Source organism: Netta rufina (assembly GCF_964035555.1).
Source record: "Netta rufina genome assembly, chromosome: 8".
Classification (NCBI taxonomy): Eukaryota; Metazoa; Chordata; class Aves; order Anseriformes; family Anatidae; genus Netta; species Netta rufina.
This window is the reverse complement of record NC_140131.1, coordinates 21,271,881-21,288,892: the sequence shown is the minus strand read 5'-3', so window position 1 is coordinate 21,288,892 and position 17,012 is coordinate 21,271,881.

The window sequence follows — 17,012 nt, the reverse complement described above, 5'->3', positions numbered from 1 at the left end:
AACATCCCCAGCTGGCTCTGAGTCAGGGGCACTCGGCCACCTCTCAGGATGAAGTGCAAGCCCTCTTGCAGCGGGGCTGAAGCCACAGCAAAAGCAGAAGGCGATGACCCCAAACACATTCCGAGGGGAGCTCCATCCCACCAGGACCCGGCGCGCACAGGGGACCTGGCCTGGCTGCCTGCTGGGTGGCAGAGCCACTGCTGCACCAGGGGGAGGTGGGGATGGAGATGTCCCAGCCCAAAGCTCACAGCAGGGACCTCAGCAGCCGCCCAGGTCCCGTTTGGTTGAACTGCATCATATTTCAGAGATATAGGACATCCAAGACAACCTTCCCCAGGCTCTCCACCTAGGGAGCCCCTCACCTGCCGAGGCTCCCTGGCACCGTTCCCATCAGATGCACCCACCAAGAGACACCCCCAGCCAACAACCACCACAAGGAGCACCACGTTATCCCTCCCCATCTCTCCCACACACCCCACAAACTCCCCCAAAACCCATCCTGGACATGCTGCAGGTCGAGCACCATGATGCTGACCACCCCACGGCGCTGACACCGCTGCGCCCACCGCCCCCTGCCCACCCTTTTGACCCCAGCCCCTACTTACTCCCACTCCTTCCTCCGTGCCTGCGGCGTGCTCTGCATCTTGTGCGCCTCGTGCGCCTTGATGATGTCCCTCTGCTCGATCAGCCCGCCCCGACGGCGCTTGATGACATCCGGGCTGATGGGGACGTACTGCCCCAAGTCCAGGGCGCTGCCACCGTCGCCGTCGGCATCGCGGGGCTGGTAGAGGGCGTCGAAGCTGGCGGCGCGCGACACCAGCGCCTCGGCCAGGCTCTGGGGCTCCAGCAGGTTGCAGGACTGGGTGCTCTGCATCAGGCCGAGCCGGTGCTTGCGCCACGTCTCCTCCTCGGGCAGGGCCAGGACGTAGCGGGGGGGGGCGGCCAGCTCAGCCCCCCTGCCCGGGGCGCTGACGGAGCACGCGCCGAGTCCGAGCATCCTCGGGGCCGGTGCAGCTCATCACTCTGGGGGGGCACAAGAGAGGGTTTTGACTCTTTGACTCTTTATTCCCTCCCAGAGCAGCCCTACAAGTCCCGTTTCTCCTGGGGGAGAGCACGGCAGGGACCCCCAGGCTGGGCTCAGACCCCCTTCACCACCACTTTCCGTACAATGGAAATGTTTTGGCTTACAATGAGGAGAGGCTGGCTGCTCCCAGTGAAAACCATAGCCAGAGATCCCTATAAACAGAGATCCTTCACTCCACTACTTTGTTTGCCCATGTGACTTTATTTATTTTTACTTTTTAAGTGCATTCATTAATTTCTTTTAAATCCAGTCCTGGGTACCCTCGCAATTCGGCGTTTTCCCAGCTCACAGCCCTTCTCCTGACCACGCTTTGCTCACTCTCACTCCTAGTCCGGCCGCTCTGGTTTATCACAACCACCCTGCAGCCCCATTTCTTTCCAGAGCATCTATTTGGGTAGGGGAGGAAGCAAGGGCAGGGGCTGTTTGCATTGAGCAGGGCTGCAGCAGAGCCCAGGGGCCAGGATCTGTCCCCAAAAAAGACAGGACAGGGGCGCAGGCTGTGGTGCTCCCCTAATCCATGCACACAAGAAGCTCCAGGGCCACGTTTTGGGACTTGGCTGCTCCCAAGGCTCGGAGGCAAGCGAAAAGATCAAGCAGAGCCATCAAACTGAAACGCCGAGGAAGTTTGAGGAAATAAATAGAAATAATTAGCTCTGCCTTCGCCTTGCAAACAGGGCTCACGCTGCCAGGAGAACAAGGCACGTTCCCTCCGGAGCGGTGACAAGCAGCGGAGGGAGGATGCCAGAACATTTTGTTAAGGCGAGGAGCTGATGAGGCTGCGCGCTAACGAGGACGCCGAGCATCTGCAGCACGGCAGCCCCTGCTCCAGCCCTCGGTCCTCCTGCTTACCCCTGAACCAAACCGGCTTTATTTTTACCCAAAACCCGAGTTAGTGGGAAAAAAAAATGCATTTCTTCACCCAGCTTCTGCTGTTTCATCCTGAGCCCGGCCTCACACAAATTCAAAACCAGTGCAAGCCAACACGCAGCCAGCTCCAAAAACACAGATGCCCACCGGGATCCAGCCAGAAATGGGTTAAAATTGGACAAAACAACCCAAAGAAACTCTCATTGCCCCCAGCATCCCCCAAAAAAGCCCCGTGAAGGTGTCCTGCAGCAGGGGTGAACCGGCCGCGGTCCCACCACCGAGACAGGCCCAGGGGAAAATTAGTTAATGACAGCTGATAATTAAAAAAGCGAAAGGCAGCGGCGTGGGTAGGGAGATTATTAGCACTGCTCGGGGGAGCCGCGTGTCGGGCTCCGATAATCAGTTCCCTGGGAGATTTGGGGAGGGAGGAGAACCAGAAAGGAGCTGGCTCGCCCAGGGATCGGCCGCCCGGGTGCTTTTGTGCTCGGTGAACAAGGAGCACTCGTGGCGGCTGGCACAGGGCCGTGCGTCTCACGGCGTGTACCAGTTAGCAGAAAACCAAGATCAGAGCAGAATTTGGCAGAAAAAAGCAGTGAGATGGGGGGTTTGCTCCTTGCCCCTGAAATAGGGAAGCCTTTGAGGGACACGCACTGAGCCGGTGAGCCCGAGCTGTGATGCCAACGGGGTGCCCCATCCTCAGGAGATGACCATGTGCTGCCAGCTCACTCGACCCGTTTATTGGAGGTTTGGCCCCAAAATGCTCACCCAGGCCGCGGGAGCAGCAGGGCAGCTCTCCCGACACGCTTCTTCTCCCCTCGGCGGCTGATTAAAGACCACAGAGCCGCGGCCAGCTCCCAGCCGAGCTGCACGAGCACGTTCCTTTTTGGGGTTTCTCTGCCTGCCTGTTTACATTGCGGTGGCAGCAACCGAGCCTCCAGCCAAGTAACTCCCTGTTACCAGAATAACCCCGCTCGGCTCACAAGGAGCTCCAAAATCTCTTTGCAACTCTTATCTGAGCAATCCTCCCCGAATTTAAACAGCAAACGCTCAGTGCCGTGCTGCCCCACGGGGCTGAGCTGCCCCCCAGGCTGTCATTTCTGGGGGGACACAGCACCCTGAGGCCACAAACCTGCCCGCCAGCACTCCAACAAACCGTGGGGGATGCGGAGACCCCTTCCAGTGACAGCCCTCAGCCTGTGACAGGCGCAGCCCCCGGCGGTGTCCTGCTGGGAAGGACAAAAGCTGCCAGAGCCTGGCTGTTGTCCAGCAGCCCAGCATCCTTCCCCAGGGGTTTGGGAGGTGCTGAGAGCAGGAGGCAGCTCTGGTTCGATGGCAACACGTCCCCCTGTGGGTGTCCATCCTGCCTGCTGAATAAATAGGGGGATAGAGGGGGGGAGAAGCAGGCAGGAGCATCCAGGAGCTGCTCCAAGAGCACCCTGGGCTTACCCCGAGCTGCCCTGTACAGGGGAGAGCGCACACAAGGACACAAAACAGAGCAGCCCAAGACCTCGGAGCGAGAGAGAGGCCTTTTCCAGACAGCCTTTTGTCTGGGAAACAGCCTTTGTTCCCTGCAACCTGCCATGCCCCCACATCCCCGGGCTGAGCATCGCCCGGCCTCCCCAGGACAGCCCGGAGAGCCAGCCAAGTGACTCTTCAGCAACCCCACTGTTATCAATACAATAACACCTCGAGGACAAGGCTGGGAGAGATGGTGACTGCCAGGGGACACGGGGACAGCGAGGTGTCAGAGCACGGGAGGGGGAAGCTGAGGAGGCGTGTGGTGATTTGTGAGCAGCGCCTGAAGCCGGCGGCGCCCGGGGCGGTGCGCGCACCCAGCCAGGGATCGCGCCCCGAGGAGCTCCCTTCCCAAAGAAGGGCACAGCCAGGGCTCCTCAGGATCATTTCCAGCTGCAAGCGCCGGGCCAGCCTCCAGGAACACAGCCCTGCCCCACGGGGCACGCCGCCCTCCTTGCAAGGAGGTTTAGCTCAAAAAAAAAAAAAAAAAAAGATGCGAGGTCACTGCTGCGCCGCCTGCTACGCACAGCACGGGGCAGGTGGGTGATGCTGCGGTGCTGGGCGTGCAAACCAGCCCCGAGCAGCACCTCCACACCACCCCCTGCTGCCCCCGAGGACGGCGTGGGGTTAAGGGCACAGCTGCTGTGACCAGCAGGCATCACCCCAGCATACCCCAAATCCCCCCAACGCTCACCCCGCGGGAGGCTCCAGGCGAGCGTCTCCAAGCTGCTGGGGCCGATCCTGCCCTACAGGGACAGGGGACGTGGTGCTGCCCGGCCTGGTGATGCAGGGCAGCTCATTTCAGAGACAACAAATGACCCCAAACGGTACCCAGCTCCGTGCTGCTCTCATCCCGAAGGCAACCGATGAAACCGCCGAGGTGGAGAGGAGCAGGAGCTGCCAGCGCGCGCCCGGGCGCGTTGGAAGTTGCTGTGCAACAGGGAGAGGAAATGCACTGGAAAATAAATAGAGCGGTCTCCCAGAAACGCCACTGGCAGGGAGCTGCTCTCTCCCAGAGCACCTGGACCGGCAGTGGTGGCACCAGCGTGGCTGATGAGGGACACGGGTCCCCGCGAGCCACAGGGAGGGCTGAAAGCAAACCGAGGGGAAAGCACGGAGCCAGGAGGAGCCTTCGTGCTATGGCTGCTCCAGAAGGGCCTGGTGTCCCCCCACCACCACCAAACTTCACCAGGAAAATAACAGCGGGCTGTTTCACCTGGCGAAGCCGGGGAGAAGCAGCTCTCGCTCCCTGCGGCGCCTTCGCCACGGTGACTCACAGCCCCCAGCGTGTGTCACCGCGTAATAGACCCGCCAAGGCGGTGACAGCGCCGAGCAAACAGCACGCCCGTGGCACCGGGAGTCACAGCACCCCTGAGAGGTTAAAACAATGGGATGCTGCGGAGGTGAGCCACGGGAGGCTTTGTTCTCTGACTTTCCGCCTTCTCGTGCGCAGATGCTCACTGGAAAGGTCTTGTTGTTTGTGCAAAAATAAAAATAAAGAAGGCTCTTGCACGGATCGCACGGCGGAGAAGCAAAGGGGATGGGGAATTAGTCTGCCCTGCCATGCCAAAGGCTTGCAGAAGAAAACCTATATACATATATGCAGACTTATATGGACATAAACACATACACACACCCTATACACCACGAGGTCCTCACCCGCCACGAGCCCCAGGACCAGGCAGAGCAGAGCAGGGGACATCACACCGCATGGGGTTCCCCTTCATCAGCAACCCCAACGAGCAGGGATTTGACCCCAAAATGGCATTTTCATCACGCTCCCTTCTCCCCAAAATATTTATTTTTTCCCTGAAAGCTCACCCAGCCCCGCCAGCCCGTGAGCTCTGCTTTTCCCCTTCTTTTATCAGTTCCCTACAGTCGCTGGCAAGGAGCTGCTAATACCTCTCTTGCCTCTTTTCTTCTGCTCTTTATTTGCGGTGTTATTTTCTAGCTGCTTTTTCATCCCTCTGAAGCCCGGCACTTGGAATAATTTACACCTGTGTAAGCGCCTTGAGGGGGAGCAATTTGTAGGACACCGACACCTGCGTGGTGCAAATGAGCCCCAAAATAGGGCTGAGACGGGTTCGGGGGGCACAGGCACAGCCAGGAACAGCGCCTGGGCGCAGCCTCCAACCTCCACATCGCCAGCAGCCACCACCTGGGAGGATGTAGCAGGGGAAAGCGATGCACCTCTTGTTTTTTTTGCATCATTTCTTGATGGTTTAGTAATTTAATCATTTTCTCTGTGCTCTGCCAGGAGCAGTTCTGCCCTGCCCTGAGATGAGACTTTTTCTTCCACCACCCTGGTGCCCGTCCCAACCCGTGCCGTGGTACCCACCGGCATTGCTTGCTCACTTTTGGCACCTCGGCAGCAGGAGATGCTGTTTCCAACAACCTCAATTCCCCCCTTTCCTCTTGCCCTCCCGCTCCTTCCTAAATAGTTTATGAGGATTGATTTTCCCCATGCCACTCAGGCGCTGGCTCCCAGCAGGCTTCGGCAGCACTGCGGCCTCGGGAGCGCTGCCTGTGCACAGCCAGGGCCCCCCCAGGGCCAGTAATTGGGCAACTTCTTCCCGTGGTGCCTTGGCTCCTCGGCCCCAAGCCACAGAGCTCCCAGACCCACGGGATGGTGATGGTTTTGCCCAACCTACACCTTGGCTATGAGATGTCGAGAGGCAGTGATCTTGTGTCAGATTTTTGCAGGTTTCTGCAAAACGGGAGGGATCCAAGACTTTACGCTTCCTAGCCAGCCTTCCACCTCCTTCCCTGCTCTCCCCTGGGGGGGGCAGACCCCGAAATTCATCCCTCCAGGAGGGCAGTGACACATCATCCCTTCCACAGCTGGATCCAATGCAGTCCCTTTACGTTTTGGGTTTAAATCAGGTTGTTCTCTGGCTACATACCACCAACAAAACCTCTCATGAGGGCTCCTGCTTTTCCTTGCAAGCTCTCCTCTGACATCTGTCAGTCTGTCTGGGGTGGTATCAAGCACCCATTGTGCTAGTGTAGGATCCCCAACTGGGAACACGAGCCCTGAGCCACCCCAGGGCACCCAGCACCGACCCCACCGCCAGGCAGCAGGGGCACCCGTGCCGAGCCGCCCCTCCGCGCCCACGCTCGCAGATGATTTCCACCACGTTTTGCACCCAAAAATAAAAAATAAAAAAAATAAAATCCCCAGAAATTTAGCACCGGAGCTTGTGAACATAAGCAAATCCAAAAAAAAAGAAAAAAAAAAAAAAAAGGAAAAAAATTGTCAGCCCTACTGCAAAGAAATTTCCAAGCAGTCAGCATCTTCGCTGTGCGGGGGCGCAGCGCCGCGGATCGCACCCAGCCACCGAGGGGTTTCCAGACAGGAGGCAGCACAGCCTCGGCGCTGAAGTTGCCACTCCAAGAGAAGCTTTTGGGAGGCAGGAACACCCCCCCAAAACTGCCAGGCTCTTCCCAGCCACCTCCAGCCTCCACCTGAAGCGTAAAACACCCGTGCCCAAGAGCAAGACGTGCACCGGCGCATCTGGAGCATGGGGAGCGGGGCATGACGGCGTGATGGGCCAGGACCCCAAAGCACAGCCTGATCCCCGATGAGGGTTTATAGGAGGATATCGCACACCCCAGCCCCCGGGGAGCTTTGCCATGGGAAGAAGCCGAGGGGGACGCAGAGCAGCCCTGACCCCCCCCGTGCCGAGGACCGCAGCCTGCTGGAAGCGGCTAACGCGGCGCCTTCACTCCAGGCTTGCTCCTTCCATATGCCAGCGAAAAAATCAAGTCCAAAAGCAGAGCAGCAGCGATAGATCTCTACGGCTACCATAGCGAGGAAAAAGCCCGTGGTACAGAGAGCCGCGTGCCGTCTCCCAGAAACTCCCCGCGCTGCAAATGCCAAATTATTAAGTCAAGAGGAAGAAGGGGGAAAAAAATAAACCCTCTCCATAACAGATTGCGATTGTGTTTCCTCTCAAAAGAACAACACTATCCACATTCCCTCGCTGCTGCTTTCCTGTGTAGCCCTCGCTCTGGCAGCTTGTTGTTTAGGAGCTGGGGAGGAACACCTGCACCCATGGGTGCCCCCTTGGCTGCAGCACCCGGTCCTGAGCTGGCACCCACACCCCCGGAGCAGCGCTCGATAAAAATAGGCTCTACCTGCAACAGTGCCAGTGGCACCGAGCAGTGGCATCGCAGCTGGAGGGAGATTTCCTCGGCATCCGAGCCAGCCCAGCCCCGCAGGGATGCCCTCACCCCACAAAGCCAACGCTTGGGGTATTTTGGCAGAGCCCAGGGTCTGGAGGGGGGTGGAATTTGGGGAGACTCAGCCCCCACTGCAACAGGTCCCTTCCTGCCCACCTTCCTCTCGTTGCCGGGTCCCAAAGTTTCAGAAAGCAGAGACAGAGCTGAAAATGGGAATATAAGGAGCAATAATATTTTGCAGCTCTTTAAAAAAATAAATAAATCACAAGTTGTGATTTATTTTTTTTTAACATTTCTGTAAGCCAATGGGACACTTACATCGCCTTGGCTAGGAGAAAGGTGGCATGCTTAGAAAATGATGTTTCTCTTTTGAAATGATATCTCCAGGAGATAGAGAGCACAAGGCAGGGTGCTCATGGTCCCTGTCAAAGGATGTTCACATTTTCTACGAGGAATTCAGCACCACCTGGAGCAGAACCACTGAACCCCAGCGCTTACCCTGTAGCTCCAGGAGCCACGCTGCCCTTATTTGCCCAATCTGCTCTCCTCTAACACTAAAAAGGCCCTGAATTATTGAGGGAGCTGAGGAATAGCACATCAAGATGATGACACTAGAAGCTGCTCTCACGTCTGCCCACCACGATTTTGTTTAGCTCCCAACCCCTCGCTCTGACACCACCCCGCTGCTGCAGGGGGGCCAGCCGCAGGATGAGCCTTTATTAATAAAATGGATATTTGCTCTGATGGGGCGTTTTCAGCCTTTTTTCTATCATTTTGCCCCAGTTCTCCTGGTGAAATACCTCGAGGACAAGAGGTGGTGCAGGGCTGGTGCCAGGGAAGCCGCCTCTGCCCCCCGCTCACCTCCCGGCACCGTCCGAGCATCGCAGCTGATGGGAGCAGGAGGAAAGAGATATCGCATGCAGGAGACTTCCAAAATTAAAAAACAGAGAGAAGGGCCTTTGGGGAAGGAGCCTGGATAATTAAAGCATTAATTCAGATCTCGGCGCCTGCTCGGAGCGAGTCGCCCAGGAGCCTGCAGGATGGAGAGCAGCGGGCCGCGAGCATCGGCCTGCCAGCACCTCGCCTCGCGCACCCGGGGGCTGCACCCAAGGGTCCCCAGCAGCACAGCAAGGGGGTGGCAGGGGCTGAGCCGAGCCCCAGGTGCCTTCCATTAGAGGGGACAGCGGTGACAAGCTCAAGCTCCCCGGGAGCGGGGAGAAAGCCAGCTAGCTGGAATAACAAGCAGGAAGCAGGTGACAGCTCCGAGGTTAATAAACCCTCCCAGCAGCGCTGGCAGCTCCCTGCACGAGCAAAACAAAGTGACTACAACAAAGTCACGACAGGCGCAGGCAAGCCGAGCGAGGGTGGTTCGCTGAGCATCCCCGCTCCGTGCCCAGCACCAGCCTGATGGGAGAGCAGCATCTCCTCAGAGACCCTACACAAGGCTCAGGTTTGCAGGTTGCCATCAGGGTAAGGGCAAAAATCCCACAGCAGAGGGAGAAAATCCGCCCGGCCAGGCCGTTAATAAGCACGCACGTGTTGCCTGCCGGGGCTGCGAGGAGCAGAGCCAGGCACAGGGCAGAGGAGCCCTGCTGAGCGGAGAGAAAAGCACCAGCGCCAGAAGTCGCTGGGGAAAGGAAAAAAAAAAAAACCTCCAAGAGAAGGGAAGAAGGCATTTGGAGCAGGTGGAAAGTGTCTGCTCCAACCCAGCAGACACACTTCGTTTCGGTTTTGCTTTTTATGTCACATCCACCAGAAGAAAAAAAAAAAAAAAAAAAAAAAAAAAAGACACGCACCACCGGGTTTGAAAAAGCAGCTTCCAAGCCCCAAATCCTGGAAGCGTTTGCCTCCCTGCTCCAGCAGGCAGCATAAAATTTCAGTGCTCTCCAAGCTTCTGCCCTCTCCTCCCTCTTCCTCTTGAATTTGCCTGGTGCAGACCAGCGTTGCTCCATAGAAACATTTCGGTATCAACCAAACCAGTTGCTTTGGGGCTGGGGAACTCACCGTGCTGTGCCACCAAGCCTCGCCGTGGCGGCACGTCGGATGCCCGTGGGCTCCGTGCACCACAGAGCTGCACCCCCAGGGGAATATTTCCCCCTCTCCTCGCTCAGCTCGGTGCCCAGGCACTCGGAGAGCATCCCTGGTCCCCACCGCATTGCTCGGGTCTAGGATGCAACAGCTGAACATCCAGCAAGGAGAAGGGGAAGGGCGAGAGGCACAAAGGGATCTGTAAATCCACGCACGGAGGGGGAAAGCCAGGCGAGCGGGGGCTCAGCAGAGGATGCTGGCGGCCGCCACGTAGCAGCGCACGGCGAGACGCCAGCCCCGGCCCCCAGGGACCTGGCACCCTGGGAAAACCTGCCCAGCGTCTGCGTCTTGCAAACCTGGGCTCTAAAAATAGCCGGCGGTGCAAGTGACACATTTCGAGCAGAGCCGGCGAGCGGCAGCCCACAGAACCAGACTCGCTTAGCATCAGCGGAGATGTGTTTTGTAAACAGATTTTTTTTTTTTATTATTTATTTTTTTTTAAGGTTGCTTAGTAAGGCGCTGATCAACCAGCAGAAGCATTCCTCTGATGTGGCAGAAATGTAGTGGGGGGGAACCTGGCGAGACGAAAAATTCCTGCGTTGAACCGGGTGAGAGGAAAGCCTCAGTGGCTGGTCCCGATTCCCACCATTTCCCCATGCCCCAGCCCCAAAAACGGGGCTTATAGCCCCAAATATCATACCTACAGCCCCAAAAATGGCACTTAGAGGAGGTGGAGGAGCAACAGTGGCCGTGTAAACCCCGCTGGCACCAGGTGCCCCCTCCCCAAGCCCCCCAGCAGGGCGCGATGCACGGGGGCCGGGATGACCGGCAGAGCGCGGAGCAAGGGAAGAGTCACCCAAACTGTTGCTCAGTTAATGACGGTAATTAGCCGCCGGCTTGAGCGGCTCCCATTAGTTACAGCCCGATTTCCTCCGCGCACGCGACCGCAATTAAAAACTCACCGCCCGGCCAAGTTGGAAGCGGCCCCCCCGGCCCGCCCGCGGGGCTCATCGGGGACGCACGCGGACGAGGTGCGCGTTCCCTCCGGAGACGCGGATTAATTAGCTCCAAGCGGGGCTCCTCTCCCAACCCCGCTCGGAAAAAGCCTCGGCGGCGGTGGCACGGAGCAGATGCCGCGTGGCTCGAAGGGGAGAGGCTCGCTTCGGGGCTTGGCTCCGTGCCCCCAGCGCAAAATGGAGCTGGGGTTTCTCTCTGGAGCCGTGCCCGCGCCGAGACGCAGACGTCTGGCCGAAGCGGAGAGCTTCACAAAAATAATGTTGTCGGCGGCCCCTACGAGCTGCTGGCAGGGGGATGCTGCTGCTGCTGCTGCTCGGCGCTGCCCAGCCCTGCCCACGCCTCCGGGCTGGTTTGGGGTTTATTTATAGGCACCAGCCCTCCGAGGGTTGCGGGAGACGGAGCTCACAGCCGCGGGGCTGCCCCGTTCGGGCAAATCCAGGCGTTGATTTCACCTGCAAGGGGGGGTCTCCACGGCAGTGTACGGGCATGCTGACAGCAGCTCTCCGTGCTGGCGAGGAGGGGAGCATCCCTTCTGAGCCGACAGCTAACGCCGGAGCCAGACAGGGCTGCAAGAGGGTCCCCTTGGCCTTGCCGTGTCGTTTTTTGGGATCGTTCCCCAGCAAGGCAGCCCCTCACCCCGCAGGTGCCACGGCTTATTTTGGAGGGGAAACACAGCACAGTTCATGCCGGGGACCTCTGACCCAGCCCATCCAAGCAGGGCCAGGCCGATGCCAGACACAGCAGAGAGGGAGAACCCCTCCAAAACACCCCAAATCTCATCCCCCCGACTGCTGGGCCGGTTTCCCAGCCTGACAGAGCACTCGTCAGCCTCTCCCCAGGCACGAGGCCCCGCAGCCGTGACTAATGGCCTGTTTTGACATCCCCCAGACACTCCAGCGCTTCCTTGCAGCCGCGGGGAGCAGGAAGGAAGGAGGGAACACGGCAGCGGGGGGCCGGCAGTGGCAGCGAGGGGCAGGAAGGGGTTTTGCAGGAGCAACAGGCGCCGAGAAGAAAAGCAGCACGGGAGGGATGCGGGAAGCGGCACCGGGAAGCCCATGCGGGGAGGTTCATTAAAAAGCACCCTCCTCGTGTTCGCACAGCCGCCTCCGGTGCCGGGGGGGCACAGCAGAGACACGGCCCCAGCCCTTGGCAGGGCAGCAAAGAGCATCCCAGCCACCAGCCGGGCTGCAGCCATCTGCCACCAGCCGCACCGCGGAGAGGAGCAGCCGAACCCCGGGGGCATGGCTTGCCTTTTTTTTTTTTTTTCCTTCTCCTTTTTGCCTCCTGACAGCTCTTGCTTCTCTTGCTCCGCTGGCCCCGCTGCACCCCGGTGGGACGGGGAGAGGGAAGAGCACCGGGATGCGGCTCCAGATCTCCACGGAGGTTTCGCAGTCAGAGCGGAGCAGCCCTGCAAAGCTGCCCCAAAACGTGCCCCGGTCTCACAGCACACACACAGGCCTACCCCAGCCGAACAAGAGGAGAATCCTCGAGCACTAAAACATCACCCCAGTGTCCTGCCATCCCCCTCGGGCCACCAGCATCCCCAGCCTGACCACGGCACGCAGGAAACCAGCAGAAGCCCAGCCGCTGCCACCAGGGCGCCACTCACAGAAGTCCCCCGGGGTCACCGTGGGCAAGGAGCCCGATGCCAACAGTAGTGGTGCCAGGGGGAGAGGAGGGGGATTGTTTTCTCTCTTCAGCTGTCACCGAAGCCATCAGTGTGGCTGTGTGTGAGTGATTCACACCAGTGCATGAAAAGCCGGTGACTCAGTCCTGGGTGCAGTGGGTGGGCGCATTGACTCAGCCGCGCCAGGGGAGGGGGCGCAGGGAGCCCAGGGAGGGTCCTGCCGGCGGGGGTCAGGGGCAGCGCCGGCCGGGAGCTCCCCCCACGAGCTCAGAGCACGGCGTCCCCAGCAGCAGGGGCGGCGGAGACGTCTGCACGGCGCCTGAAATAGGTGCTAGGGTGCAACGGGGAGGGGTTTGTGCCACCCTGTGCCACGGCGCAGAGGAGACCCCCAGGATGAACGCGTCCCAAGCTGCTCTGAACAAACTTTCCGGGTTCTCCAGGACCTCTGAGGAGCAAGGAAAAAGTCAGGCAGGCAGAGCTCAGAGCCACGGGACAGCCTGCAGCCACCACCATCTCTCCACCTGCCAAACTCAGCCAAGGATTCCCAGCCCTCTGCCACACCAGCACCAAGACCTGCCCCGTGCCACCTGGAGAGCCACGGAGCAGGGACACAAAAAGACACCTCGAGGGACCCAAATCTTGGCCTCCGGCACCCTACTGCATGCCAGCAGCACCACGCAGGCACCTTGGGGAGCAGGAACGGAAGGGATCCCCTCCAAAACGCGTCCCCATTTGGACGATGCTCGGTCCCCAACTGCTCAGCGGGTGACAGCGACGCCCGGGTCCTGCCAAGGATGCCACCAGCAGCCAAGGCTGCAGGCTCGTGTCTCACCGCGCCGACAGCGCCTTCCGCAGCGCCGCGCCTCGTCTGCCAAGCAGCCCCGGCGGTGGATCCGGACCAGGCGAGAGCGTCACCGCATCCCACAGCATCCTGAGCCGCGCCGCTGAGACCTCCCCATCCGCAGCGCGGCCTCACGTCGGCACCCAGAGCAGGATGAGCTCACCCACCCGAGGGGACGCAAGCAGGGGGGTCCGGGGCTTGAAACGAGACGTGTCTGCTGGGGATGGCAGCAGGGGGTCACCCCCAGCCCCCCCACCCAAGCAGAGGGAGCCACGAGCACCAAGCCATGCGCTCTGCGCCGCGAGAGCTGCAGGAGCGTGGCAACGCAGCGCCCTGGTTTGGGGGGCTCCTCGCTGCCATCAGCACGTCCTGGGGGGGTTGAAAATAAACTTGTAGCAGGGCCGGGACCCTCAGTGGAACCACGGGGCGGGGGACATGAGATTTGGAGAGACCTGGGGGTGTACAGGAGGCCTCAGGGCTGGATGAGCTGAGCACGCAGCCAGCCCCCTGCCACCCTGTGCAGTGCTGGGGGGTCTCAGTGAACGGGCCTGGCCCCCCTGCCCCAGCTCAGCCCCCCGGTGCAGACCCACGGGTGGGGGTCCAGGGGGTCCCCCGTTTGCCAAGAAGCAGCTGAAGCAGGGGGGGGACAGGAGCAGGGCCCCCCACGAGCCACCTTAAGCACACCCAGCGGCCCCCCCGCGCTCGCAGGCTACCTTAATAAAAACTTTGTCGGAGCGGGGCTCCTCTCCAGCGCTCGGCCAGGCAGAGAATCCCTCGGAAATCCACAAAACGGGGGACGGCTCCGAAAACTTGGGTGCCCCCCCCCCATCCCCCCGCGCACCTCCCCAGGCGCACCCCGCGCGCGGCGGGGCCGGGCCGGGCGCACCCATGGGTGCCACCGCGCCTCGCCCCCGGCTCTCTCCTTCCCCCCTGCGGCGTGGAAAGGAAAAAAATAAATAAATAAAACACCGAGATCCGAGCATCCTCGGCTGCCAGGGCGAGACAAAAGCCTCGGGAGATGGGAGGCGAGGAAATGTCCACCGGGAGGAGGAGGAGGAGGAGGAAGGCGGCTGCCGGGTGGGCAGCGAGCAGCCGGCGGCTGTCCCCGGCGGGTCCCCAACAGGTAGCAGCTGGGCTCGGCGACATCCCCGGGGACACGGAGAGGGGTGAGGGGGGCCCGGGGGGGGGCTTACCTGGGGCGGGAGGCATGGCTCCGGCTGCCCGAGCTATTCCGGAGGCATCGCGGAGATGGCAGGGGGGGAGCCGCGGGGAGGGGAGGGAGGAGGGAGAGGAGCGGGGAAGGGAGGAAGGCGAGAGGGAAGGGGGAAGGGGGAGAGAAGGAGAAATTATTAAAAAAAAAAAAAAAAAAATAGAAAGAAAATAGAGACAGTTAAAATCTGTCTCCTGCCCACACAGTGGAAAAGAAATCTCTGACAATCGGAGAAAGAACTCGCGCACGCACACACACACACACCGGAGGGGGCAGACGGGGGATAACAAAGGAGGGAAGGAGCCGAGCTCCGCCAAAACAGGGCGAGAAGTGTCCGGGCACACCCCCTGCACACACACACCCCCCCCGTGTGCACACCCGCCCCCGGTGCCCACCCCCAGCTGCCCCCACCCCGGCTGCTCCTGGGCTCCTTTGGCCAAATCCAGCCCGGGACAAGGTGGGGACCCCGCGGTGTCCCCGTGTCCAGCCCCGCTGCGCACAGCTCTGTCCCCAAGCTGTCCCCAGCCTCCTAGGGAGCCAGGACATGGTGCTGCGTGGTGCTCAGCCCTGCCCCAGCACCTCACCACGCAGGGCACGAGGTGCCACCACGGCCACAGGTGTCCCCCCCGGCAGGGCAGGGTGACACCACAGGCTGGGGGTGCTGGAGATTTGGGGACGGGTCACATTTGTCCTGCTTTGCCAGGGCCCTGTGTGGCTCTGCAGCACCTGTGGGGCCACGCACCCAGCACCCCCCTGCAGGGCTGCACGCTTGTGCCACCCAGCCCGGGTGCTGTCTCTTTAAAGCCTTCATCTGGAAATGTGAATGGAGCTAAGGGGAGAAAATCCCAGAGATGAGAGCTTCACTTCAAGCGCGTCTCCTCCGGTGGTTGGGTTCATTCACATGCTCACCAAGAGTGCTCCCGCCCCGGCACGCTTCCTCCACCAGCACCTTGGGGAGGATGTGCATGGCTACCCATCCCTGATGCACAAAAATCCCTCAACCCACTGCCTGTGGCATCGATATCCCAAATCCAGCCCAAGCAAGGCCATGCTGGCACGTCCAGGAGGAAAAAACACCTCTTGGGCTTCTGCCCCCGATAACTCGTGCACATCAGCAGCCCCACCAGCTTCTCCCATTTTATTAGTATGGGATTGCACAGGGATGGATGCAGCTGCACCTCGTAGCACTGCATCCCTCTGGCCCCACAGTGGCACAGTTTGGGCACAGCCCTGCACCCGCCACTCCCCCCAAAATCCTGCCCCACGGCTCGGGCAGCCCCAGCGCTGCGGCCACCCCGAGCACGGAGCCAGCTCTCCCCGCCACAGGCCTGGGGTCTGCATTTTCACACACGGATGTGCTGCGACTCGGGGCCTGGCGATGCCTCGGATTCGGGTGTCTCCATGGTTACCTGCTCACGGTGGAGCTGGGGGTAATCGAGCTCGCGGGGTTCACCGTCGGGCGCGCATCGCCCTCTCCCCACTCAGCCCAGCCCCACTTTGCCCCCCTGGGTGCCACCGCCAGCCGGGCAGGAGCAGCGAGGCTCACCCCGAGGACTCAGTAGGTGCGTGGTGCCGCCAGCCCCGCGGATGATTAGGCACAAAACCAGAGCGGCATCCCGAAAGCAAACGCAATCCCGAGCCGCGCAGAGACGAAGCCGAGCGTCTCCTCCCACCGCCCCGCACGGCTCCGGCGGTGAGACGGGAGCGAAGCACGGAGAGGGGCGGGCAGGATGCGGAGCTGCTGGCGGCCCCGGGGAGCCAGGAGCAGCAGCACCCACCCACACGTGGCTGGCCCCACGCCTGCTTCCTCGCAGGAGCATCCCTTGGCCGCAGCGTGCCCGGGGCCACCAGCCCAAGGCGCTGGCTGGAAGCGCTGTGCCAAAAATAATAATAATAATAATAATCATAATGCAGAGCTGCAAAGCACGGCAGCCCAGCGAAACAAAAATGAGAGGTTTTATTATTAGTATCTGACTTTGCCTGACCCTAAGCTTGTGGGAGCAGCCATCGAGACGCCCAAACCCGTTGCCCAAACCCAGCAACGCTTCACTCTGCAGGCGCTGCCCAGGCTTTGCACATCCTCGCTGCTCACTTGCTGACCCCGAGCCCCCTAGAGCAGCACTCTGGAGTAACCTCAAGGACCTCCAGCTTTTGAATCCTGCCTTCTTTCTGCACCAGCACCGAAGCCCAGGCAGCTTTTCCTCGCCTCCTCCCTGCGTGCACAGCCACAGACTCCTCAGATGTGGACTAATTGGAGAGAGTTCGGAGGGCAGCAAAGAGCACACAGAGGGCAGCAAAACAACCTGTTGAAAAAAAAAATGCCCCCAAGAGCTGGATTTGTCTGGTCTGGAAATCAGAAGGCAGAAGAGACGTGATGCAGTCTTCAATTATGCAAAAGGTTGCTACAAAGGGTGCGGGAATAAATTGTGCTCCATCCCCACTGGGAACAGGACAAGAAGTAATGGGCTGTAAATTGTAAATTAGACACTTGGAGGGGGAAAAAAAAAAAAAAAAAAAAAAAAAAAAAAGAGATACTTAGCAGCAAGATTGCTTAAGCTTTGGGATAGATGGCTGGGGAGCCGCTGGGCTTTGATAGCAGGCAGACAAGCCCTGATGAGCTATGGTCTGGCTAAAGCAGCTC